The following is a 27,490-nucleotide window of genomic DNA, read 5'->3' as shown; positions in this document are numbered from 1 at the left end:
GGAGACAGCAGTTGTCAACTATGGTTACAAACTACTTTTCCTCCCATATCGATGTTCTCCCACACAGGTCATTCCCCTTTGACTATTGGGCCGCTAAACTGGACACCTGGCCTGAATTGGCACAATATGCCTTACAGGAGCTCGCTTGCCCAGCTGCAAGTGTGCTATCGGAAAGAGTTTTCAGTGCAGCTGGATCAATCCTGACAGAAAAAAGGACCCGTCTGTCAACCCAAAATGTGGATGATCTAACCTTCATTAAAATGAACCATGCATGGGTTTCCAAGGATTTTGTCCCACCTTCCCCTGATGACACATAGGGTGACAGAAAAATGGCTTGCTTTGGTCCATCTCTTCCTGGGACTTGACCTATTTCGCCCTTTGCATCAGCTGAATGTCCAACATCAACATATGCCACTTTCTAAAACTCCCTAACTGTGCTGCCCCCCCCATGGCCGGGGTCACCACCTAGCGCACGACACCATGCGAGTGCCGTTGCCCTGGACAGGTGGGTAGGCCGACTCTTGGGCGCGGGCACTGGCACAGGGTCCCTCATAGTGCAATCAAGTGTCTCTGACGGTGGTGGTACACACCCGCCGTCAGACACACCGCCGTACTATGAGGGGCCCAGTGCCAGTACCGACGCCCACGAGTGGGCCCCCCTTGCTTGGGCAGGGCCCCAGCATTTGCAATCTTTACTTCTCCCTGCTCCTCCGCTGTGTAGTCTGAGCCGTCAAATCCATACTGTGCCTGACACCGTCTGAGCCTGCCTCCTGATGTATAGACATATATTTTGAATGTGTACGCTATCCATACATGTTATCCGGGGATACGGTACCCTTTCTCACCTTTGTGCAATCACGTGCATTCCATACTGGGCCTAACACCGTCTGAGCCTGCCTCCTGATGTATAGACATATATTTTGAATGTGTACGCTATTCATACATGTTATCCGGGGATACGGTACCCTTTCTCACCTTTGTGCAATCATGTGCAAGCCATACTGGGCCTAACACCGTCTGAGCCTGCCTCCTGATGTATTGACATATATTTTGAATGTGTACGCTATCCATACATGTTATCCGGGGATACGGTACCCTTTCTCACCTTTGTGCAATCACGTGTAATCCATACTGGGCGTGAGAACGGCTGGCGAGCTGTTAAGCAAGCTACAGCACCTGTGGTTTGCACACGTAAGTTTTTCATTTTTTCAGGAATGACGGTTAGGCCTAATTCTGGAACCGCGGTTGACCTGCACTTACTGGGAAATCATCGTTCGCGGGTAATAATTGTAATCAGTGATCCCCATCACTAACGTTGTTCAGCGGGTTATCTGCACCTGTAAGCGACAAACGCTGGCCTTTTCAGTGTAGCGCACATGCAGCCACGGACATGTAAGGGCATGACACACCAGTTATTGGCCAATCTCATGTGCCAGAGCCTCACGTGTTCCTCTAGTAAGCCGGACTCGGACCGCGGGGCATGACGGAGTCTCGTTCGTTAACGGAATTAAGCTTGCAATGTGTGCATCTTTTCTGTAGCTGGCATGGTTGAGGTTTCCCAGGTGGAGTCGAATTTAACCGTAGGCTCCACTCCTGGTGGTGCCCTTCTGGACATTCCTTTAAGGTTCAGCTTTGCAACCATACTGCCCACGTAAAACAAACACTTTGCCTTCATGAACGCTGTTTGGAGGGTCATGACTCGTGGGAATAATGCCGCCCAATCAGTTAACCTGCTAGAGAGATCCTTCGTTGCTCCGAAGCATGACATCACACTCCCTAGGAGGAAGGTAATGCCACTGTGGCGACCGTACTCCTGGGGGCGACACAAGTGCACTGATGCCCAGCCACTGCTCGATGAATCTGCTGGTACATTGACCCAGACCACTACATTCCCCTCGCACGCTACACGGCCTGAATCTGACCCTGATGAAACTCAGGTTACGCTTCCCATATACAGTTCCATCTTACACGGTGACAAAGAGGAAGCTGCAGATGAAAGTGCAGGTTCGGCCCACCCGCCATCAGACACACCACCGTACTATCAGGGGCCATGTGCCAGTGCCGACGCCAACGAGTGAGCCCCCCCTGCTTGCTCAGGATCACAGCAATTGCAAGGTTGAAATACTGTGCAGTGAGATGGAAGATGGGGACAACGAGGAGTCCAGACTAGTACAGGGATTCCCTAGCGAGGAGACTTATTTGATTGTTTTCAATGTTGGGACAGCAATTTTTGGGGAGCACTATACTCTGGAGAATGATAGATGGGGCCCACCATACACTGGAACATTCCAAAGGTGGACATCAGACACTGGAGCAGCATTTACAGGGCCCATTATACACTAGAGCATTAGAAATGGGGCCCATTATGTTTGGAGCATTATTTGGGCCCATAAGACAGTGGAGCTTTATCCATTGGGACCAACATATACCGTAGCATTATGTGGAGCTCATCATATACTGTTTCAAACATTATATGGGACCAATGATTCTGTATTGAGAAATAGATGGGCCTCGTCATGAGATGTAAAAAGTGAAGTATTTTTCATTGTACTATACCGCTATTTCTCTGCCGTATCGGAGCATGATGAGTTGTGGTATGTGTTAAAGGGGCGCTCTTTCGCCCAGGGCACATGAAAACCTGGAGCCAGCCCTACCCCCCACAACTTTAGCCAAATAACCTCCATTTTTCAGTGCGTAACTTGTATTATGAAGTTAATTAAGGTTGACAAGCTTAAGTAAGAAGAATTTATGCTTTTGGCATTCAAATGGGCACTGTAGGTGTGTTTCCTGTCCTCCTCTCACTGCCGACTTTTATTCCCCATTGACTTACATTGGGTTTCGTGTTTCGGGACGACCCCGACTTTTCCCTATAATCGGCCGATCTTGCTCGACCCGACTTTTGGAAAAGTCGGGTTTCACGAAACGAAACTCGACCCTAAAAAACCAAAAGTCGCTCAAGTCTACTATATAGATATAAATATATTGTCATCTACCAATTATGATTCCATCGTTCCACCACACTTCTATAAGATTATAATGACAGGGTCTTCTATGGTCCTGAGCCCTGAGAGACCACAAGGTACAACTTAGGACAACTCCATCTGAGTCTGACAGTGGAAAAGATATAGACACGTCACATATACCGGGTGAGTCATAAAGGACGGATGTATTTGAAGTGGCTATAACTCACCACCAGGTGGAGGTAGAGATGTGCGGGAGGCGGGGTTATGTTTGTGAGGTGAAAGCATTGTTTTTATTTTAGTTTCAGTTTAAGCTATGGTGCCGTGGACGATAGAACATCGCGTTTTTGCGTACGACAGTTTTGTCAAGAATAATGAGTGTATCACAGCCGTTCAGCGTGAGTTTCGGCGTCATTTCAATATTCACAGAAATCAAGCTGTTCCCGCTCGTAACACTATCCTAGGCGATAATGGCAATACTGTTACCGTGAACTCACAACGTTATATCGCCATGATAAATAACTTCTTTGTTCCTGAGTTACGACGGCTACATATCCCCATCTCTAGTGTGTGGTTTCAACAAGATGGGGCAACGGCCCACACAGCCGGAGCAACAATGAACGTTCTTCGCCCTCTCTTCCCTGGTCGCATCATTTCCAGGTTTGGCGATATTAATTGGCCTCCTAGGTCCCCAGACCTGTCCATGTGCGATTATTACTTATGGGGTCACCTCAAATCACGTGTATACAAGCTTAAGCCTTGATCATTACAAGAACTGAAGGAAGCTATTCGAGTGGAAGTTGCCCAAATCGACAGAGTTGTGTTGGAACGTGTTGATGCCAACTTCCAAGAACGCCTTTGGAAATGCATCACTGATAATGGCCACCACATGGCAGATGTTGTTTTCCACACTTGAATTTGTCAAATATTTGTCAGTATACGTAACCAAATCTGTGAATACATTTATATTTAATAAATATTTAACGATTTTATGATTAGTTTAAAAACGTCCGTCCTTTATGACTCATTCCTGACTTAGGTTCTAGCCAGAGATGAAACTTCTAGCCCAAATGGAAAGTATGTATCAACGTCCCCCAACTATCACACTGCAATAGATACGGGGGATCCTTTAGCCTCTCCGAGGGTTCAGGGCTTTACAGCCCTGGTTTCACTTATGAGTCCATCTACATCTCCAGATTCCTGGTGGGACATGCAGATTGACTGGAAAATGGAAAACAGGGCGAGACCAAAGTGTCGAAGTGTCGGAGAGGCCAGAGATAATACTGATTGCATTGTTCTCCAAGACTAAAAGGTCTTGGCAGGCTCTAATAGGAGTACAAGAAACAAGAATGACAGACCCCTGGCCATCGTTGGTCCAACATTTAACCACAGCATCAGAGGGGTTAAACTCTAGCATCCTTGCTAGCTGCAGGCGGGTGGTAGCTATATCCTCAAGTATAAAGCAGGCTCGGCTGCTATCCGAAGCAGAACTCCTGCGCACATGGCCATAGACAAGGGAGCACGCAAAGTAATTGAAAAGAGGCCATCAGGCAGAGAATCATAGAATGCTAGAGTTGGAATGGACCTCCTGGGTCATCTGGTCCAACCCCCTGCTCAAAGCAGGATTCACTAAATCAACCCAGACAGATGCCTGTCCAGCCTCTGTTTTAAGACTTCCATGGAAGGAGAACACACCACCTCTAGTGGTAGCCTGTTCCACTCATTGATAACCCTCACTGTAAAAAAGTTTTTTTCTAATATCTAATCTATGTCGCCTCCCATTCAGATTCATCCCATTGCTTCTAATCTTTCTGTGTGCAAATGAGAATAAAGATGATCCTTCTACAATGTGACAGCCCTTGAGATATTTGTAGACAGCTATTAAGTCTCGTCTGTCTTCTTTTTGCAAGCTAAACATTCCCAAATCCTGTAACTGTTCCTCATAGGACATGGTTTGCAGACCAGTCACCATTCTGGTCGCTCTTCTCTGAACTTGCTCCAGTTTGTTGATGTCTTTTTAAAATGTGGTGCCGAAAACTGGACAGTCTTCCAGATTAGGTCTGAACAAAGAGGATTAGATGGAGATAATGACTTCACGTGATCTAGACTGTATGCTTCTGTTAATACATCCCAGAATTGTATTTGCTTTTTTGCTGCTGCATCACACTGTTGACTCATGTGCAGTCTGTGATCTATTAGTATAACCAAGTCTTTTTCACATGTGCTGTGGCTTAGCCCTATTCCTCCCATTCTGTATATGCATTTTTCATTTCTATTGCCCAAATGTAGTATTTTGCATTTTTCCCTGTTAAAAACCATCTGTTAGTTGCTGCCCACTGCTCCAGTTTATTTATATCTTTTTGAATGCTCTTTCTCTCTCTTCTTTAGTATTAGCTATCCCTCCTAGCTTTGTGTCATCAGCAAATTTAATCAGTTTACCCTCAATTCCTTCATCTAAATCATTGATAAAGATGTTGAACAATACAGGTCCCAGGTAAGAGCCCTGTGGTACCCCATCTGAGACATTCTTTCAACTGTATGATCAGCCATTTACAACCACTCTTTGGGTCGGATCACTAAGCCAGTTATGAATCCACCTAACAGTTGCCTTATCATTTCATACTTAGTCATTTTTTCAATAAGGATGATGTGAGATACTTTGTCAAATGCTTTGCTGAAATCTAGATATACTATATCTACAGCATTTTCTTGATCCACCCAGTCAGTGATTCTGTTATAGAAGGAAATTAAGTTAGTCTGACAAGACTTATTAGTTACGAACTAATGCTGACTCTGGTTAATCACTTCATTCTTATCCAGGTACTTACATACATGTTGTTTAATAATTTGTTCAAAAATCTTTCCTGGTATAGAAGTCAGACTCACGACCTATAGTTGCCTGGGTCCACCTTCTTCCCCTTTTTGAAGATAGAAACAACACTTGTTCTATTCCAGTCTTCTGGGACTTCCACAGTTCTCCAAGAATTTTTAAAGATTTTGGTGAGTGGCAAAGATTATGGAGAGTGGCAAAAAGTTTAGACCTGCTCTGGTATTCATAGGAAGCTATATTGGCACTGACTGAGGACATGTAGTAGGCAAGAAGCCGTCATGGCATGCTTTTCAATATTTAATTCACTAATGAAGGAACATGACTTCAGACTACACACTGTAGTCTGTAACCATGGAGACACATAGATCTGCACTTGAGCTATATACACTATATATTTATATATATTGTGTATACAGCTCAAATGCAGATCTATGTATATATATATATATATATATATATATATATATTATTTTTTTTTTATACGCATTTAGAAAATAAAGTCTTTGTTTCCATTAATTAGATCATCTGGAGTATTTTTTTTCTCCAATGTAGAACAGAAGGGCCAGAGGTAAACGGATAAAGGAAATGATCCCATAGTTTTGTATGGAATAATTGACATTGATCCGGCACATCAGACATTGTGCCAATTCTGTCTTCTGAAATCTTCCTTTGGATACACTTATTCATCCAGTCATTTTGCCATATTGTTTTTAGAGCCCAAATAGAAAATGCTACATACATTGTTTTCTCATCCAGCTACGGCCACATGACTGAGGCACAATCTTGCATTGATGTCGGTGACCAGAAAAATGCCCACAGGAAAAATGCCCACAAGAAAATTGCCCACACGGAAAATTGCCCACACGGAAAATTGCCCACACGGAAAATTTCCCACACAGAAAATTGCCCACACGGAAAATTGCCCACACGGAAAATTGCCCACACGGGAAATTGCCCACACGGAAAATTGCCAACATGGAAATTTGCCCACATGGAAAATTGCCCACATGGAAAATTGCCCACATGGAAAATTGACCACATGGAAAATTTCCCACACGGAAAATTGCCCATATGGAAAATTACCCACACGGATAATTGCCCACATGGAAAATTGCCAATTGCAGCATCACAAAGCTTCAGATCTATGATATTTGAGGTGCAAGGTGAGGATGTTCACATGATATGTGAAAATTGCCCACAGACATGAATACCCACAGGAAAACAGTAGAGAGTTATAGGTGAGATGCTCTGCAGGACAGAGAATAGCATAGATCTATAGGTTAAATGCTCTGCAGGACAGGGGGATAGTATGCAGGTATAGGTGAGATGCTCTGCAGGGCAGAACAATAATATAGAATTATAGGAGAGATGCTCTGCAGGACAGGGGGATAGTATGCAGGTATAGGTGAGATGCTCTCCAGGGCAGAACAATAATATAGAATTATAGGTGAGATGCTCTGCAGGACAGGGGGATAGTATATAAGTGAGATGCTCTGCAGGGCAGGAGAATAAAAGAGAATTCTAGGTCAGATGTTCTGCAGCACAGAAGCACATTTGCTTCTGCTTTTTGAGGGCAGGAGTCCTGATAATGTTCTGTTGGTTGTTGAACTATGTTGTCATCTTTTGTTTTGAGAATTAAATGTCACTTTGAAGAGCGATACAGTCGACATCTCCAATTCACCACTGCATACATGTTTTAACTAACCAAAACACAGTTGGCTGGCACAGCAGGAAAGCCATTGTTCACTGGGGTTATACCAAAAGGAATGACAGGATTGCCAATTGGAAACAATGGGGGTGGGGAAACGCTGGAAGGCCCATTTGAAATAATGTCAACAAGGAAACCCAGTTGACTTCCATGGGCTCCATTGAAATACAATACAACACAACACAGGCAGCAAGGAAAATGCAGAATGGATTTCAATAAAAGGTCTCTGGGCCCAGTTTACGTTTCCGGGTTCTACAGGTTCGGTTCACTCATACCTAGTCCAAGAGGACAGATTCTGTTCTTACGAGTTGTCATTCCACTCTCAGTGTGGTGTGTATGGGCCTAGAGATCCTTATTCAAATCCATTCTGCATTTTCTTTCATCCTATGCCTGCCTACACCTGCTGTATATGTGTATGATACATAACTATGTAGGATCTGTTCACTCTTACTCTTGGTAGTCATAAGAGGACAGGGAAGGAAGTGCAGGTGCTAGATTCACTGCCACGGAATCAATAGGAGAACGGCGCTGCTATGGCACTTCCGGTGTAACAGGCCAGATTAACCCCCAGCCCAGAATATACCTGGGGTTAAAGTGGCCTAGGCCAGATTATACCCCTCCGGTTCAGAATATACCCCAGATGTAGATCAGGCAGCACACGGGGCCCCTGGCAGCACACAGGGGGCAGAGACAGTGAACGGGGTCCCAGGCAGCACACAGGGGCCCCAGGCAGCACACAGGAGCAGAGACAGCGAAGGGGTTCCAGGCAGCACATGGGGCCCCAGACAGAGCACAGGGGCCACAGGCAGCACACGGGGGTCCCAGGCAGCACACGGGGGTCCCAAGCAGCACACAAGAGCCCCAGACAGTGCACAGGGGGTCCCAAACAGCACACAGGGGGTCCCAGACAGCACATAGGTGGGCAGAAAAAACATACATTAGCCCTGTGGGCTGTCTCTTTCCTCCCTTGCATGCTGTCTCTTCCCCCTTGCGTGCTGTCTCTGCCCCCCTGTGAGCTGTCTAGGGCCCTGTGTGCTGCCAGGGGCCCCTGTGTGCTAACAAGGGCCCCCGTGTGCTGCCTGGGGCTTTGTGTGCTTCCTGGGGCCCTGTGTGCTGCCAGGGGCCCCTGTGTGCTAACAAGGGTCCCCGTGTGCTGCCTGGGGCCTCGTGTGCTTCCTGGGGCTCTGTTCTCTGCCTGGGGCCCTGTTCTCTGCCTGGGGCCCCCGTGTGCAGCCTGGGGCCCCATGTGGTGCCTGTTGCCCCTGTGCTCTGCCTGGGGCCCCGTATGCTGCCTGGGGCCCCGTGTTCTGCCTGGGGCCCCTGTGAACTGCCTGGGTATCCTGTGTGCTGCCTGGGGCCACATGTGCTGCCTGGGGCCCCTGTGCACTGCCTGGGGCTTCTGTGTGCTGCCTGGGGCCCCGTGTGCTGCCTGGGGCCCCTGTGCTCTGCCTGGGGCCCCATGTTCTGCCTGGGGCCCTGTGTTCTGCCTGGGGCCCCTGTGAACTGCCTGGGGCCCCTGTGAACTGCCTGGGTATCCTGTGTGCTGCCTGGGGCCACATGTGCTGCCTGGGGCCCCTGTGCACTGCCTGGGGCTTCTGTGTGCTGCCTGGGGCCCCGTGTGTTGCCTGGGGCCCCTGTGCTCTGCCTGGGGCCCCGTGTTCTGCCTGGGGCCCTGTGTGCTGACTGTGGCCCCTGTGCTGTGCCTGGGGCCCCGTGTTCTGCCTGGGGCCCCTGTGCACTGCCTGGGGCTCCTGTGCACTGCCTGGGGCCCCGTGTGCTTTCTGGGACCCTGTTCGCTGTCTCTGCCCCCCGTGTGCTGCCTGGGGCCCTATGTACTGCCTGATCTGCAGCAGCTTGGGTATATTCTGACCCGGAGGGGTATAATCTGGCCTAGGCCACTTTAACCACGGGTATATTCTGGGCGGGGGGTTAATTTGGCCTGTTACACCGGCTACTCTGTTGGTCAGTGACATCACTATGTGCTCTTGTCTGCTGATCTGCCTGTCTTTCGAGGGCCCACAAGAACCAGGGCTCATGACAATGGCGCACTCTCCGATGTCAGCTGCGGTGGCAACAAAAGACACTAGGTGACGTGGGAGCAGAGGAAAGGTGAGTAGAATGTTTTTGTTTTTAATTATGCATTAGGGGCAGAACAGGGACATATAAACTAGGATTAGGGACCATGTAAACCAGAATGGGGACATATATACCAGGAAGTGGGCATATATACCAGGATGGAGACCATGTGGACCATATATACCAGGGTGGGGACCATATATACCAGTATTGGGACATATACTATTTACCAGGATGCGGACATATTCACAAGGTGGTAAAAGTGACAGAATCTAACCTTTCTGCTGTGCCTTCTGGGCTTCCAGGAACAACTATCTCTGCCAGGAGCACCCTGCTTTTGGTGGGCTCCCACTGAATAAAATGTAACCTGCAGTCCCATGTAACTCCACAGATAGCACAGTGATACTTTTGTGAGTACTGATAGCAGTGATAGCTCCTCAGGATCACACTGCTGCTGGTTCTGCATGTGCTGCTGTTTTGGGCTGGTGGGAGGAGTAAGGCAGAATTAGTGAGAGATGAGGGCAGACTATATCTATCTATTGCTGATAATGACAGACTGCTACGAACACAGATCTTAATTTTTGCAGTTTTGCACTAGATCAACTGTAAGGCTGTGTTCACACGTTGTGGTTTTTTTCGCGTTTTTCCTGCGGATTTACCAAAAATCCACTAAAAAAACGCATAAAAGAAGCTTCCCATTCATTTTAATGCATTTTGCACTTTTTGTACATATTGATGCGTTTTTTACCGCAAAAAAAGATTTGCGGTAAAAAACGCAGCATGCTCGTTAATTTCGCGGTAAATTCTGCATTTCTGGCTATTTTCTATGTGTCTGAGGATGCTCCGGAAAAAATCGCAGCAAAAACGCACAAAATTCACGGCAAAAGCGCGCTGAAAAAATGCGCGTTTTCTGGGAAGGAGTCCAGTTTTCATGCAGAAATTTTCTGCATACGTGTGCACATAGCCTAAATCACAAGTTAACCACATATCATGTGAACATCCTCACCTTGCACCTCAAAAATCATAGATCTTAAACTTTGTGATGCTGCATTTGGCAATTTTCCATGTGGGCAATTTTCCATGTGGGTAATTTTCCATGTGGGCAATTTTCCGTGTGGGCAATATTCCATGTGGGCAATTTTCCGTGTGGGCAATTTTCCATGTGGGCAATTTTCCATGTGGGTAATTTTCCATGTGGGCAATTTTCCATGTGGGCAATTTTCCGCATGGGCAATTTTCTGTGTGGGCAATTTTCCTGTGTGGGCAATTTTCCTGTGTGGGCAATTTTCCTGTGGGCATTTTTCAGGGAACCCCTTGCATCACCCCTGGACTCAACTAAGAAATGGAAACCCCGGCTAAGACTATTGCCAGGGTCAAATACATACGATCAGTATTTATTTTATGGTATTGATACGATTACTCTAAAAATCCAACAGTCTCCAAATATCAGCATTGGGCTGCAGATTCTGTAGCTGTGCGGATCCAATATACGGAGTCAGGAGGGCTTCATAGGACATGCGTGAGATCCCATCATGTCTACATTCTTCCTGGATTTCAAGTGAAATTGATAAAAGTCTACCACCTCTCCTTTTCAATATTTCAATGTTATGCTATTACACAGTTTCCGCACTCTTCTAGAATACTAATCCTCTGTGCACTGCAGTAAAAGATTTGATTCATTCTAGAATTTAAAGAAAAATCTACCACCGCCTCCTGAGAAAACGGGATAATATATGAGCTCGAACGGCATATAGATTGTTTTCTATGGGAATTTATTCTGTTCAGTAGCAGCATATTGTTCTTGCTGAGTTAACCCTTCCTTTGCCCCCAAATTTGGAGAATTTCCTAAATAAACGTTATACTAAAAGCTTTATAGCTCACGGTCAGAGCCTGGGAATGTGGGATAAAATTTTAGTGCAAAGTTGGTTACAAAAATCGGCAACAAAATAAAAGTCAAATACAGATGGAGCAGAAATATTGATGCGGATTTATTATTGGTAGCGTGACTATCGTACAGGAATTTGCAGGATCTGTCTTTTTACATCATATTAATATTTTTAATACATGAGTAATAAAAAAAAATCCACAATGTGCACGAACCACATGGTCTGTGCAGCAATTAAGAGAAATGAAAAAAAAATCCAACTTCCTTCATGCAACAAAATGTCAAATTGGCTTCATTGAGGAGTCCACAAAAACTGGATAAGTCACAAGTACAATAATGCAGTGCATTTTAGATCACTTATGATCCTTCTTCCCAGCTTGATTGTCACGGGGTTACCGTGACAGTTTGGAGCACTTCTCTGTCATATTAAATGTGTTTATTTCTTCTGGCAGAACAGGGGTTAATCAGCCATGTTGGAAATCCCTGTGCTCACAGCTGAGCTCGGTTAGCCACTCCTTTTCCCTTTATAATCTATGCTCTGATACAAATACTTGTCAGAGCTAGCTTTATTGCTACATGGCTAACAGAGGGAGAGGATTTCTTATAAGGAGGAGAGTTGGAGGAGTTATTAGTGACTGCTGCTTGGTTTGTTTGTGTGGTAACTCCTTATCCTTCTCTATTTTGGTATATTCCCCTTCCTTCAAATTCGGTGTATTCCTCTGTTATATGTGAGTGAATATTTTGTATTCCTGGAGTTTTCTGTTAACATTTGTATGTGTTGCCTTGTTTGTTGGGTTGGTGTACTGCGGTGCACAGTAGTGCCTCTCTTCCCTGGGTGAGGGAAGAGAACAGCTGGAGGGCTAACTCAGGAGATAAGGCAAGTGTGGAGTCGCCGGCATCTTCACTTTCAGAAGTATCCCGGGAAGTAGGGCGAGCTAGAGAGCCCCCTAGTGCTAGGGACAAGAAAGGAGCCCCTGGTCCCGGGTCACCTGACAGCTGTGTCGTGACAATGATCCATAACTGATCCATTACACGTTGCTTTATTGCACTTATCCTGTTTCTTGGAATACCTAATGAATCCAATTTTACCTTTCCTTGGATCATAGGAGCTGAATTTTCTTCGGGACTTAATACAGGGATTTAACTTTTATTATAATGGTAATTAAATTATAGATATATAATATCATTAAAGATATGTAGGAATGCCAATGATCAGACCCCACAAGACCAGAAAGATCTGGCACGAGTAGTGTCGAGCATTCCGATCCTGCAAATATCGGGTATCGGCCGATATTCGCTGTATCGGAATTCCAATACCGAGTACCGATATTTTTTCAATATCGGATACCGGAATCGGAAGTCCCCATAATGCAATGAGCCACTGTTGTGGCTGTGATTGGCTGCTGAAATCATGTCATCATGATGCGCGTTCTGTGAGCATCATGATGCGCGGTCTGTGCCGACTGCGGGGGGTCTGTGCCGACTGTCGGGGGTCTGTGCCGGCTGCCGGTGGTCTGTACGGGCCTCTCGGGGGTCTGTACAGGCCTGGCGGGGGCCTGTGCCGGCTGCCCGTGGTCTGTATGGGCCTCTCGGGGGTCTGTACAGGCCTGTCGGGGGCCTGTGCCGGCTGCCGGTGGTCTGTACGGGCCTCTCGGGGGCCTGTGCCGGCTGCCGGTGGTCTGTACGGGCCTCTCAGGGGTCTGTACAGGCCTGTTGGGGGCCTGTGCCGGCTGCCGGTGGTCTGTACGGGCCTCTCGGGGGCCTGTGCCGGCTGTCGGTGGTCTGTGCCGGCTGCCAGGGGCCTGTGCCGGCTGCCGGTGGCCTGTATGGGCCTCTCGGGGGCCTGTGCCAGCTGTTGGTGGTCTGTGCCGGCTGCCGGTGGTCTGTGCGGGCCTGCCGGGGTCTTGTGTGTGTGCAGGCATCGTCCGATGGGACCTAAAGTCCCATCGGGCGATGCCTGCTACAATGACAGTGATTGACACATTAGCCAATGATGGGACAGTAGTAGTCCCATCATCCGGCTAATGTGTTGAATGTAAAAAAAAAAAAAAAAAAACATACTAAATACATACTACATTCATACTACATACATACTTCATATATACTACATTCATACAACAAACATATCTACTACATACTACATACATGCTACATATATACTACATTCATACAACATACATACATACTACATACATGCGACATATATACTACATTCATACAACATACATATATACTACATACATGCTACATATATAATACATTCATACAATATACATACATACATGCTACATATATACTACATTCATGCAACATACATACATACTACATATATACTACATTCACATACAACATACATACATACTACATATATACTACATTCACATACAACATACATACATACTACATTCTACATGTATACTACATTCATACTACATACATACATACTACATACTACATACATGCATATATACTACATTCATACAACATACATACTACATATATACTACAATCATACAACATACATACATACTACATACTACATCTATACTACATTCATACAACATACATACATACTACATACATGCTACATATATACTACATTCATTCAACATACATACATACTACATACATGCTACATATATACTACATTCATACAACATACATACATACTACATATATGCTACATTCATACAACATACATACATACTACATATATACTACATTCATACAACATACTACATACATGCTACATATATATACTACATTCATACAACATACATACATACTACATATATACTACATGTATACTACATTCATACAACATACATACATTCATACTGCATACATGCTACATATATACTACATTCATACAACATACATACATACATACTACATACACACAACATGCTACAGACATACAACATACATACATACTACATACTGTATACATACTACATACTGAATACAATACATTCATACAATACATACATAGACATACAGTACATACAACAAAGAGTACATACACACCATCACTTGTCACTTTGTACTCCGAAGCCAGTGTCACCTATGAAAAAATATGAAAATAACAAACAAGCCATATACTCCCTGATCTGCAGAAATCCACGAGGGTCCCAAGCCGATCTCCCGTGGAGAACAGCAGCATCAGCTGATGCGACCGCTCTCTAGGGGCTTCAATAATCCAATGACGGGAGGTAGGTATCCATCCGCTTTGTATTCCTCTGCCACTGTAAAAAAAAATAGTCCCTAGTCTCACTTTTGGCATTGCTGTGTGAGAAAGTTCCCATGCAGCTTTTGCCATAAAGTGAGACCAGGGACTCTTTTTTTTCAGTGGCGGAGGAATACAGTGCGGAAGGATACCTACCTCCCGTCACTGGATTCCTGGAGCCCCGTAGAGAGCGGTCGCATCAGCTGATGCAGCTGTTCTCCATGGGAGATCTGCGTGGGACATGCATGGATTTCTGCGGTTCAGGGAGTATATTGTTTGTTTGTTATTTTCCTATTTTTCCACAGATGACACTGGGCTTCGAGGATCAAAGTGACAAGTGATGGTGAGTATGTACTCTATGTTATATGTACTGTATGTCTATATGTATGTATTGTATGAATGTATTGTATGCAGTATGTATGTAGTATGTTGTATGAATGTAGTATATACAGTTATGGCCAAAAGTATTGACACCCCTGCAATTCTGTCAGATAATTCTCAGTTTCTTCCTGAAAATGATTGCAAACACAAATTATTTGGTATTATTATCTTCATTTAATTTGTCTTAAATGAAAAAACACAAAAGAGAATGAAGCAAAAAGCAAAACATTGATCATTTCACACAAAACTCCAAAAATGGGCCAGACAAAAGTATTGGCACCCTCAGCCTAATACTTGGTTGCACAACCTTTAGCCAAAATAACTGCGACCAACCGCTTCCAGTAACCATCAATGAGTTTCTTACAATGCTCTGCTGGAATTTTAGACCATTCTTCTTTGGCAAACTGCTCCAGGTCCCTGATATCTGAAGGGTGCCTTCTCCAAATTGCCATTTTTAGATCTCTCCACAGGTATTCTATGGGATTCAGGTCTGGACTCATTGCTGACCACCTTAGAAGTCTCCAGTGCTTTCTCTCAAACCATTTTCTAGTGCTTTCTGAAGTGTGTTTTGGGTCATTGTCCTGCTGGAAGACCCATGACCTCTGAGAGAGACCCAGCTTTCTCACACTGGGCCCTACATTATGCTGCAAAATTTGTTGGTAGTCTTCAGACTTCATAATGCCATGTACACGGTCAAGCAGTCCAGTGCCAGAGGCAGCAAAGCAACCCCAAAACATCAGGGAACCTCCGCCATGTTTGACTGTAGGGACCGTGTTCTTTTCTTTGAATGCCTCTTTTTTTCTCCTGTTAACTCTATGTTGATGCCTTTGCCTAAAAAGCTCTACTTTTTTCTCATCTGACCAGAGAACATTCTTCCAAAACGTTTTAGGCTTTTTCAGGTAAGTTTTGGCAAACTCCAGCCTGGCTTTTTTATGTCTCGGGGTAAGAAGTGGCATCTTCCTGGGTCTCCTACCATACAGTCCCTTTTCATTCAGACGCCGACGGATAGTACGGGTTGACATTGTTGTACCCTCGGACTGCAGGGCAGCTTGAACTTGTTTGGATGTTAGTCGAGGTTCTTTATCCAACATCCGCACAATCTTGCGTTGAAATCTCTTGTCAATTTTTCTTTTCCGTCCACATCTAGGGAGGTTAGTCACAGTGCCATGGGCTTTAAACTTCTTGATGACACTGCACACGGTACACACAGGAACATTCAGATCTTTGGAGATGGACTTGTAGCCTTGAGATTGCTCATGCTTCCTCACAATTTGGTTTCTCAAGTCCTCAGACAGTTCTTTGGTCTTTTTTCTTTTCTCCATGCTCAATGTGGTACACACAAGGACACAGGACAGAGGTTGAGTCAACTTTAAACCATGTCAACTGGCTGCAAGTGTGATTTAGTTATTGCCAACACCTGTTAGGTGCCACAGGTAAGTTACAGGTGCTGTTAATTACACAAATTAGAGAAGCATCACATGATTTTTCAAACAGTGCCAATACTTTTGTCCACACTCTTTATGTTTGGTGTGGAATTATATCCAATTTGGCTTTAGGACAATTCTTTTTGTACTTTTTCGTTTAAGACAAATTAAATGAAGATAATAATACCAAAGAATTTGTGTTTGCAATCATTTTCAGGAAGAAACTGAGTATTATCTGACAGAATTGCAGGGGTGTCAATATTTTTGGCCACAACTGTATGTAGCATGTATGTAGTATGTATGTTGTATGAATGTAGTATATATGTAGCATGTATGTATGTATGTTATATGAATGTAGTATATATGTAGCATGTATGTAGTATGTATGTATGTTGTATGAATGTAGTATATATGTAGCATGTATGTAGTATGTATGCATGCTGTATGAATGTAGTATATATGTAGTATGTATGTAGTATGTATGTATGTTGTATGAATGTAGTATATATGTTGTATGAATGTAGTATATATGTAGCATGTATGTAGTATGTAGTATGTATGTTGTATGAATGTAATATATACTGTATGTAGCATGTATGTATGCTGTATGAATGTAGTATATATGAAGTATGTATGTAGTATGTTGCATGAATGTAGTATATATGTAGTATGTATGTAGTATGTTTGTTTTTTTTTACATTCAACACATTAGCCGGATGATGGGACTACTACTGTCCCATCATTGGCTAATGGGTCAATCACTGTCATTGTAGCAGGCATCGCCCGATGGGACTTTAGGTCCCATCGGACGATGCCTGCACACACACAAGACCCCCGGCAGGCCCGCACAGACCACTGACAGCCGGCACAGGCCCCCGAGAGGCCCGTACAGACCACCGGCAGCTGGCACAGACCATCGACAGCCGGCACAGGCCCCCGAGAGGCCCGTACAGACCACCGACAGCCGGCACAGGCCCCCGAGAGGCTCGTACAGACCACCGGCAGCCGGCACAGGCCCCCGGCAGCCGGCACAGACCACTGACAGCCGGCACAGGCCCACGAGAGGCCCGTACAGACCACTGGCAGCCGGCACAGGCCCCCGACAGTCGGCACAGACCCCCGAGAGGCCCGTACAGACCACCAGCAGCTGGCACAGGCCCCCGAGTGGCCCGCACAGACCCCGCCCGCACACACAGACACGCACAGTGTCCGCCCACGCACCGCCCACACTCTTCCCCCCTCCCGAACAGGATGTACAAGGCAAGAAAGGTTTTTTTTTATTCCGATATTTCTGTCCCATTGACTTGAATGGGACTTCCGGTATCGGAATCGGCGATACCCGATACTTTTTGTGTATCGGGCCGATCCAATCCGATACGATATTTCTGAATATCGGATGGTATTGCTCAACACTAGGCACAAGATGTTTGCAGGAAATCCTAGATATCCTGTAAGTTGCTAATTGTGGCTTCCATGGATCAGATGTGTTTTTCTACCGCGTCCCACAGAGAATCGGTCCTATTGAGAATTTGTAGACAAGTCATTATTAGAGTTGAGTGAATCTCCCAATTTTGGACAGTTCAATCAATTCTGGGGAAGAGAAGGGGAATTTGTCTTGCATCGAAGATGTTTGATGCAACTTGAACTGGCCCTTGTCCTTCTCCATACTTGTTCCGATTGACTCTTCTGAACTCCACTTTCTATCTTCATCTCGGGCCATCAACCACTACCAAACAAATCTTTCGCTATTTAGCCCCCATGTTGCCATGTGGACGTCATTGATCACTGGCAGGAAAGATATGTGTAGAACAGGTAAGGATAAGATGTTTTTTTTTTAAACTTCTTCCCATCCTCTATAATGGAGGCCGGCCGAAGTGCAATGCAAAAAAGTATGGACATGGGTGAAACCCAAATTATTTGTAAAACTAGATGAAAATTTGATTTGCTTTGAATATCTCTACTCCTCATTTTGATGTCAGTTTTTTTCAATTTGGTAGGAGCCTTACACTGCTGAGAGTGGACACTGTCTTAAGGAATACCCCGGCCATAATGGGGAGAATTTGGCCTGTACAGTCTTAGATAGGTAGGTGGTATGAATTTCATGCGCAAGATCCCAGGACCAAAGGTTTCCAGGCAGAACATTGCCAATCACACTGCCTCCTCTGTCTTGTCTTCTTCTCCTAGTGCACCATAGTGCCACTACTTCGTTATAACTGGCACTCATCTGGTCATCCACGATGTCTAATGTGTGAATCTTCAGACCAAGCCACCTTCTTTCATTGCTCTATTGTCCTGCTCTGATGATCACATGGCCATTGTTGGGCGAAGTGGTCACCATGGACACTCTGACTACTCTGCAGATACAGTGCCCCATACATGGCCAAGCTGTGTTCTTGGCATAGTCTGACACCTTTTTAACATGGGCAGCAGTATCTTTTCTAAGAATTTGTCCTAGAGTAGCTCATCTATGCTATTGGACCAGGCAGGCTAGCCTTCTGTCTCCATGCATTAATGGGCAACCATGACCAGGTTGCCTGTTTACCGGTTGTCATTTCTTGGACCAGTTTCAGTGGCGTAAATGGATTCTGATGAGTGCTGGTGCAAAATTTGAACTTGAGCCCTTATATACATGTTTGTTAGAGATGTATGGGCTCTTGTAGCATTCTAGATCCTATAATGACATGCGTGTTTGCACCCCATGTAATAATGTCCCCCATTCTGGTTCCTTTTTGTAATAATGTTCCTCATTCTTAGCCACATCCAGTAATAATGTCCCCATCCTGGCCCCTTACAATAACAATGACCCCCCCTGAACCTGACCCCCTTCCTTGTATAATGTTCCCAATTATGAAATGATTTCCCCCATCCTAGGCCCTTTATTTAATAATGGCCTCCATCCAAGGCAACTTCCAGTAATAATGTCCCATTTGGACACCTTCCAGTAATAATGCCCCCCATTCTGGGCCCTATTCTATAACAATGTCCCCCATCCTGTGCTGCTTCCTGGTATAATGTCCCCTTTCATGTGCTCCTTCCTGGTATAATGCCCCAATCTAGACCCCCTTCCATTCTTCTCCAGTTCATTTTAAAAAGAAAACAATTAATTATTTTTGTCTACTCCCGCCCCCACGACTTGGGATGTCCTCCTCTATAGCCCATTCTGAAGCCAGCAGTTGACTTCAGTATGCCAGCACAAGCAGCTCAGGGCATCATGCTCCGCCCGTCACGGACATGCTGATGTCTGCTGCCAGCCTTTGATTGGCCAGCAGCTTGTATTGCAGTGCAGGGTGCCTGCGGGTCTCTGTGTTGCAATACATATCGGCTAAATATACGCCCTTGTTTGTCGCTTCCAAAACTTAATCTTCAAGAACGGACTATTCACTTGCTGCCTAATATATCCTACCCTCTGACAAGCACCATAGGAACAAAATAGTCGATAGTATTCAGATCACCATTCAGTGGTTTTAATGTTGTGGCTGATTTTTTATAGAAAATGTCATTTTTTGTAATGAAAATATTGATTGTGGTACCAATTTCACAGTCCCCAGTGGAAAAGGAAAGCTTTTTTACATCAATTCAACCATCACTTATTGGCAATCAGCTAGAAGAACATTACAATTAATGCAATAATTACAGTATCTAGAACCATTTCTGAGTGAATCACCGATTATAAGCAAGGTGCATGATATGAATAAACATGGGGCTTCGGGAAGGTAAATTATACATGATTCAACCTTTCAGATTCTGGCTCCCAGGTGATCTGGGCTTACTTTACGTTGTAGAATTCCAATTCTCAGGGTACGATCATAACTCTGAGCCCTATGTATAAGTCTTGCTGTAAAAGTTGTTTTTCTGCCGCTGCGCTGTAGCTCAGGGCAAAATTTGGATAGAAGTTTCATTTGGGGTCTCTACAGATTTGTGAGTCCTTGAGTCATCTTCTTCTACAATGCAACTTAAGAGGATTCTATGAAATTAGAAAAACACGACTAAAGAAATGGTGCCACTGTTGTCTAGAGGTCATGTGTGGTATTGCAGCTGAAAAAGTTGTTAAAATTAGTGGTCTTTTTTTTTTTTTTCTTTAGGAAAGCCGCCATTATCTCTCACACAAACCTTTTAAGGGGTTTTGCCAACTTGATCTTATTTGCTAGATAATTTATAAATGAACAATTTGTCAATCAGTTTATTTAAAAAATTATGTTTTACCTCTGAAAAATCCATCCAAAATGCCAACCACTGAGTTGGGTGGGTCTTTGTCTCATTAATGAAAGTGGGGCGAGCTTTTGTCTTTCTCTATAGGAAGTGAGGGCGGGTGTTTATCTATCTGGAGGAAATGGGGGCTGGTCTTTATCTTTCTACAGTAAGTGTGGGCTAGTCTTTATCTCTCTGCAGGAAATGGGGCTAGTCTTTATCTTTCTGCAGAAAGTGTGGGCTATTCTGTGCATTCTGTGCAGTCTTTATCTTTCTGCAGAAAGTGTGGGCTATTCTGTGCATTCTGTGCATATAAGGGTGTGACCTCCCTGCTTCTGAGTTGGAAAATCCATCCTGTCTGGCCTATGCTATTACTGGTGGTTCAGTCCCTCAGTCCTTGTTCACATTTACGTCACTTGACAAGTGGAAAGGTTTTAAATACAAGAGTTAGGACTGTCCCACAAGGGTTGCCGTGACGTGGCGGGATGGCTTGTACATTCTTTTGATCAAAATTATGTTTACTAAATACCCTTATTATTATTATTACTACCGTCATGCAATTTTTGCAATTTATTTTTTACTTTTTTATTTTAGGATATTTGTTTTTTTTTTGTTTTCTCTGTGTAAAGGTCATGTGTTCATATGCATTTACATTTTGCATACACATTAACTTTTTCAGCTCAGACCTAGTTCCTCATTTAGTTCAATGTGCATTCTGTGCATATATGGGTGTGACCGTCCTCTTTCTGAGTTGGAAAATCCATCCTGTCTGGCCTATGCTTTTACTGGTGGTTCAGACCCTCGATCCTTGTTCACATTTACGTCACTTGACAAGTGGAAAGGTTTTAAATACATGAGTTAGGACTCTCCCAGAAGGGTTGCCTTGACGTGGTGGGATGGCTTGTACATTCTTTTGATCAAAATTATGTTTACTAAATACCCTTATCATTATTATTATTACTACCTTCATGCAATTTTTGCAATTTATTTTTTACTATTTTATTTTAGGATATTTGTTTTTTGTTTTCTCTGAGGAAATGGGGCTAGTCTTTATCTTTCTGCAGGAAGTAAGGGCTAGTCTTTATCTCTGCAGGAAATGTGGGCTAGTTTTTATCTTTCTGCATGAAGTGTGGGCTAGTCTTGAATTCTCTGCAGAAAGTGTGGGCTGGTCTTTAACTCTATGCAGGAAGTGGGGACTAGTCTTTATCTCTCTGCAGGAAGTGTGGGCTAGTCTCTCTCTGAAGAGTGGGCTTGTCTTTATCTTTCTGCAGGAAGTGGAGACTAGTCTTTATCTTTCTGCAGGAAGTGGGGGCTGGTCTTTATCTTTCTGCAAGAAGTAGGGACTGGTCTTTATCTTTCTGCAGGAAGTGGGGGCTGGTCTTTATCTTTCTGCAGGAAGTGGGGGCTGGTCTTTATCTTTCTGCAGGAAGTGGGGGCTGGTCTTTATCTTTCTGCAAGAAGTGGGGGCTGATCTTTATTTTTCTGCAGGAAGTGGGGGCTGGTCATTATCTTTCTGCAGGAAGTGGGGGCTGGTCTTTATCTTTCTGCAGGAAGTGTGGGATAGTCTTGAATTCTCTGCAGAAAGTGTGGGCTGGTCTTTAACTCTATGCAGGAAGTGGGGACTAGTCTTTATCTCTCTGCAGGAAGTGTGGGCTAGTCTTTATCTCTCTGAAGAGTGGGCTGGTCTTTATCTTTCTGCAGGAAGTGGAGACTTGTCTTTATCTTTCTGCAGGAAGTGGGGGCTGGTCTTTATCTCTCTGCAGGAAGTGGGGGCTGGTCTTTATCTTTCTGCAAGAAGTGGGGACTGGTCTTTATCTTTATCTGCAGGACATGTTCTTTACAAAAAGTTTGAAAGGTTTTGCTTCTTTGCTCCTATTCTCCTCTCACGGCGGCATCCTGGATTGTTTCAGCGGCCTCTTAGCGCTGCAGCCCCTTGCAGATACTGCTCCAGACAGCGCTGCCTCTCTCTTCCTAAGGCCTGCTTCATCCAGTCATATTGTATCCATCCCCTTTGATAGACTCGAGCTCCAGTCATTACAAAATAAACAGTCTACTCTAAAAGAAACAAAAAGACCTTTCTGATGAAGGTCCGTTGTTGAACCAAAAACGTTCATATGATATGAGTCTATTTTTGTCTGGATGCGCAATAAAAAAATTGCTTCTCCGATTTTGAGTGCCAAGTATTTTTGTATAAGTCATTGGGTAATGGCAGGAGTCATGTTTGTTAGGAATGCAAGCAAAAAAGGAAGCACACTGTAGCGCCAACAATCAAATATGAAAAATGAATTGCATTACTGCATTAGAAATATGAAAAATTGAGAAAGTTTAGCGCATAAAATGGCCAAGTTATGTGTACCTGGAAGCCAACGTTAAGGCATTTCTCGTTTTCCAGGTCCCTGCCTATGCCAATCCTCACTAAGACTGAAGTCTCCATCTGAATGGGAACCTATGAAAAATCCTCTATTGCAAATAGCAGTTGAACTGGAAACTGGAGGCGTTTAAAATAAAAAAAAAAAATCAGATGGAATGAGTGGAATTCTTGGAATGAAAATGTCCTCTCCTTTGGCACATCCTGTTTCTGAGCTGTGTATCTAACCCTATCCTTTGTGATAATGTCTGCTGAGCTGTGTACCTAATACTCTCCTGTGTGATACTTTCTGCTGAGCTGTGTATCTAATCCTATCGTGTCTTACTGACAGCTCAGCCGTGTATCTAATTCCTATCCTATGTGATACTGACTTCTGAGCAGTGTATCTAATCCTATCCTGTGTGATACCGTCTGCTGAGCCGTGTATCTAACCCTATCCTGTGTGATACTGACTGCTGAGCCGCGTACCTAATCCTATCATGTGTGTTACTGACTGCTCAGCCTTGTATCAAATCCTATCCTGTGTGATACTGACTGCTGAGCTGTGTATCTAATCCTATCCTGTGTGATACTGTCTGCTGAGCCGTGTATCTATTCCTATCCTGTGTGATACTAACTGCTGAGCTGTGTATCTAATCCTATCCTGTGTGATACTGACTGCTGAGCCATGTGTTTAATCCTCTCCTGTGTGATACTGACTGCTGAGCCGTGTACCTATCCTATCTTGTGTGTTACTGACTGCTCAGCCGTGTATCTAATCCTATCCTGTGTGATACTGACTGCTGAGCTGTGTATCTAATCCTATCCTGTGTGATACTGACTGCTGAGCTGTGTATCTATTCCTATCCTGTGTGATACTGACTGCTGAGCTGTGTATCTAATCCTATCCTGTGTGATACTGACTGCTGAGCTGTGTATCTATTCCTATCCTGTGTGATACTAACTGCTGAGCTGTGTATCTAATCCTATCATGTGTGTTACTGACTGCTGAGCCATGTGTCTAATCCTCTCCTGTGTGATACTGACTGCTGAGCTGTGTATCTAATCCTATCCTGTGTGATACTGGTCTTCCCCTGCAGTCTGTGTCAGAGGGTGGTCTGTGTTGGCACGGTAATAAATTGTGTTATTTCCAGCTTTACAGAAGGACTATGACACCATAGAAATGATAATAATAGGCAAAATTGTTTGGTGAATTGGAACGCGCGGGGTTAAAATTTCGCCTCACAACATAGCCTATGACGCTCTCGGGGTCCAGACGTGTGACTGTGCAAAATTTTGTGGCTGTAGCTGCAATAGTGCAGATGCCAATCCCAGACATACACACATACATACATACATACATACATACACACATTCAGCTTTATATGTTAGATAGCTTCCACTTTTATCTTCTATTTGATGCATAAACTTTATGAAAGCGCCATTTAGGCAACTTAACATTTTGATGTTTATGTTGGGAAATGAGTAAAAGAGAGATCCAGCACCTATAGCCCTGTCAGAATGCTTATGAAGAGGAACTGCTCACTCTACAATAGTGGATGGCAAGTCAAGGAGCATGAGAGTAATGACAAATCAGTAGAAATCTATGGCTTTGGTGGTAAATGTTCATAATTCTTATATTTTATTGTTACTTGGTTATTATGTGTTTTTGTTATTCTTTGCTATTTAACAAAGGGGAATGGTTTAAATGAAATTGACATGCAACAACATAAACCAGTGCTAAAAATAAGTCATTTTAGGTCCGGAAACGGGAAGGAGAGATACAACTGGTAAACTCTGGTGCACTCGGTAGTTACGGTACATGCTTGTGCATCACTTGGGTGTACACCAGTATTAATATTGGGGCCATATTATGGAGGAGTTTGGCAATTTGGGGCAAATGTTATAGTTACAATGTACAAATAAAAGGTGAGAATGAACCTTGAAGTAGAAGTGCCTGAAATTAAGGTCAGATCCAGTAAAGCATAATGATCTGTCCCTGTGGCAGCAGTGGAGTATGGTGACAACACTCACTTCCCTCTCTGCTCAGAATTTATTGCGTGAGAGATGAAGGTGAAGATCTCCAGTGTCTGAGCAATTGTAGCAATGGGATGAAACCGGAGGTAAAGGCTGGTCTAGGTCCACCAGGAGCGAACTAGGAATTCATTGGGGCGACATCAATATCTATTCATTCAATGTATTGTGAAAAGTTATTTTTTTCTATGTAGGGGTCGTCCCATAAATAACATAAATCATCTATCTACAGGACATACAGTATGTGTAATCATTTGGATCTAACCAATCATGGGAATGGTGGTCATTGGAACCTCAGTGAGCATGTGTGACCACTGCACGATTAACTGTCTGAAGGAGTGATGGTCTCATATGCTCACCACAGCTACAAACCCACAGTGGATTTTGGGACCTCTTTTTTAAGGATAGGGGAGGGCATGATCAGCCAAACCCCCAGTGATCATACATTTATCAAGAGAAAGACGTTTCGGGAAATGGCCGCTTTGTTTTATTTCCCTGAAGTGTCTATTTTAGCATTTTATGATTATTTACTGACCACTTTTTTGGGAATTTTTCTTGTGTTTTACATTTTTTTAACTCTACTCACAATAATGAAACCACTAGATGTTTTTCAGGCAAAACCTTCTAAGTTGCCAGAGTGCCTCCTGGGTGTTTTTTGAGCCTTCCCATTGACTTGTAAAGTACTACAACTCCCCACACTACAAATTCAATATATTGTAGCCACAATATATTAAAACCCTCAACACGCTGCAATTAAAATATTAGTTGCTAAGTGGCCAAATATTTACATTTATGGCATAAAGTATCACAAAAGTAGCACAAAATCAAGAGCGAATCATCTCATGCCACTGGATAAGTCAAGCCAAGAGGAAAAGGATAGCAATTTTTACAGTGGAGACACACCATTGGTACAATCTGTGCAGTCACACAGGGGCCCAAGAGGGAAGAGTGCCACTTCCCCCTCAGAAGCAGTGACCAGCTTGATAACAGACACATTACGTATAGGTACGTCATAGGTCATGTCTCTCCCATTTATGCAGGCTCTTGCTTAGAGCCCGCATCTTTCCCAACATATAACAGCTGATTTGATCCGCTGTCATTTGCCACTAACAACCACAGGTGGAATCACAATCCACCCATGGCTGTTAACATGTTAAATGCCGCTGTCAATCTCTGGCAGTGGCATTAATATGGAGCACGCTTGAAGCTCGTCATAAGATCTGCCCATTGGCATCCCTGTCGCATGATCGCGGGGCACCGATGGGTTGACATGACAGTCAGGGGTCTGCAGAAGACTCCTGTGGTTGTCATTGCAGATCTCCTATGAACGCTGACCTGTGGCCAGCATTGATAGCAGATGATGATTTTTGCTACACATAGCAGAGCTAAAGCCCTGCTATGCGTATTACAAGTGATTACAGCATCTGGACTCCTATGGAGTCCAAAAGAAAGCAAAAAGTCAAAAAAAAGTTTTAAAAATATAAAAGTTAAAATCACCCCCTTTTTGCCCCATTCAATATAAAACAATAGAAAAAAAAACCTACACATATTTGGTATCGCCGCGCTGGAATGTCTGATCTATCAAAATATAAAACAATTAATCCGATCGGAAAACGGCAAAACGATAAAAAAATAAAAACGACAGAAATACAGTACTTTTTTTGGTCACTGCTACATTGTAGTAAAATCCAATAAGACTTTGTCGAAAGCAGAAAATCTCATTTAAGCATCCTGTCTATGAATACAGTGACCAGGTAGATTATTTCCAGGAACAGCATCAGCCATTAAATGTAAATGATAAGGGGTTTTCTAAGGCTACTTTCACACATCAGGTTTTCGGCGTCAGGCGCGATCCGGCGTCGTGCCGGAATGCCGGATCCGGCAAATGTTTTGTAAAACCTGATGTGCCGGATCCGGTTTTCTGCAGGATCCGTCTTGTTCTTGACAGACAAAACCGGATCCATCTCATCCGGTCCATCCGTTTTTCTATCCGTTTTTCGACGGATTACGCCGGATCTGGTTTTTAAAATTGACCCTTGTGGCCTTCCGAACGGGATTGGCTACTGGAAAACTATATATAGCATGTTCCTACAGCCCTTCTTTGACAGGTTGCAGTGGGCAGAGCTACTGAGCATGCTCAGACCAAAAAAACCGGATCCGGCCACCGGATCCGGCTTTCGCCGGATCAGGCACATTGCGGCGCTCATAGGCTTTCATTGTGTGAAAAAGCCGGACGCGCCGGATCCGGCGTGTCCGGCTTTTTCGCCGGAGACAAAAAACGTTACAGTAGCCGTTTTTTCCAGACGCCGGATCGCGACACATTGCCGGATCCGGCGAAAACCGGATGAAACGCATGGCCATCCGGCGCGATCCAGGGGAAGAGTCTTGAGGAGATCATTTGCATATTCCCAGTGCCTTCTGGGATAAGTGA

The sequence above is a fragment of the Dendrobates tinctorius genome, unplaced genomic scaffold, assembly GCF_039654945.1.
Source record: "Dendrobates tinctorius isolate UK_male_01 unplaced genomic scaffold, ASM3965494v1 ptg000057l, whole genome shotgun sequence".
NCBI classification, from domain to species: domain Eukaryota; kingdom Metazoa; phylum Chordata; class Amphibia; order Anura; family Dendrobatidae; genus Dendrobates; species Dendrobates tinctorius.
Note: the sequence above shows the minus strand (reverse complement) of the source record.